This window comes from Hipposideros armiger, unplaced genomic scaffold (assembly GCF_001890085.2).
Source record: "Hipposideros armiger isolate ML-2016 unplaced genomic scaffold, ASM189008v1 scaffold_377, whole genome shotgun sequence".
Classification (NCBI taxonomy): Eukaryota; Metazoa; Chordata; class Mammalia; order Chiroptera; family Hipposideridae; genus Hipposideros; species Hipposideros armiger.
In genome coordinates, this window is record NW_017731727.1 from 576,306 (window position 1) to 577,676 (window position 1,371).

Genomic DNA, 1,371 nt, shown 5'->3' on the forward strand with positions numbered 1-1,371 from the left:
ATTGAAACATAGTTAGGATAAGTTAGTCATTAGTGAAGAACAGATTCGGCTGTACCCTGTAATAGAAACATCGTGAGGAAGTAAAATTCTGAGAAAAACAAACTTCTAAAGAAAATAGACCCTGGGAAGGAAGGAACATTGAAACTATGTAGAAAACAATTTCCTAATGGGTAAAGGTTTAAACATGAAAAAACAACTTTGGGAAAAATAGCTTAATGACGTAAATAGTTACCTGCCCAGTATAAAAAGGACAGTCTGTAAAAATAAAGTGAGACATTAATTCTTGAAAAGCACTTTTCTGTCTCCGCATTCTTTCCTCGTCAACTCCATCTCCACCTGAGGGAACCCCTGGACTTGTGGGAGCTGGTCTCCCTCACGCTTCCAAGAAGAAGTGTCTCAGTTTATTTTTTACAGCCTGTCCTTTTTGTACTGGGCAGTTGACTATATTATTGAGCTGTTTTTTCCAGAGTTAAACTTTTACCTATCAGGAAGTTGTTTTTCTTATATGTTCTCTCCCAGGGTCTATTTTTCTGAGAAGTTGTTTTGCTCAGAGTTTTACCTTCTCGTGATGTTTCTGATACAGCCTGATCTGTTCTATACTAACTAACTGTTCTATACTATGACTAACTTATCCTAACTATGTTTCAATCTTTACCAAAGCTGAATTTCTGCCTTAGCACTTAAAGGATGTTTACTATAACTACTTAGCAATTGTTTCAAGCACTACTGGGTACATAGAGTCCTAACAATTATAAGGTGCATAACTTACCTATTATTAAGAAATTAACAGTAAAACAGAATTATCGTAATATGTCTAAAACTCACTTAATTTGGTTAAAGTAAATAAAACAATCAATATAAGAAGGGGTGTCAGATCTTTATCCTACTGGGGGCATCCAAAGGGGAATTTAAATTTTCCAAGACATAAAGCAGTATCTGTTTCTCAGTCAGAGCTTCAGAATTTGTCACAATAGCAGTGTGATAGGCCATGTCAGACACTGAGGCGCAGCCGGCTCCCAACAACATCCTGATTGCCAAATCCAACTATCAATTTTTAGTCTTTATTTTACTGGGCCTTTCTGTGCTGCATTTAACATAATTTATTGCTCTCACTCCACTTCTGTCCTGATGCCTCTCTTGAAAGTGCCTACTCTTGGGCTTTGTTGATGCTGCTTCTCTCCTGGTTCTCCTCCTTCCCCTCTGGTTACTCCTTTTATTTTTTATTTTGGGGAGGCGGGATTGGGTGGATGGGAACAGCGTTGGGGAATTGGGGGAAGGGGAACAGACAAGTTGCTGTTGTTTTGTTCTTCAGTCTACTTGTGGAGGATGTTGCTTCACTGGCCCAAGTTGGCACCATCATTGCGCTCTTCC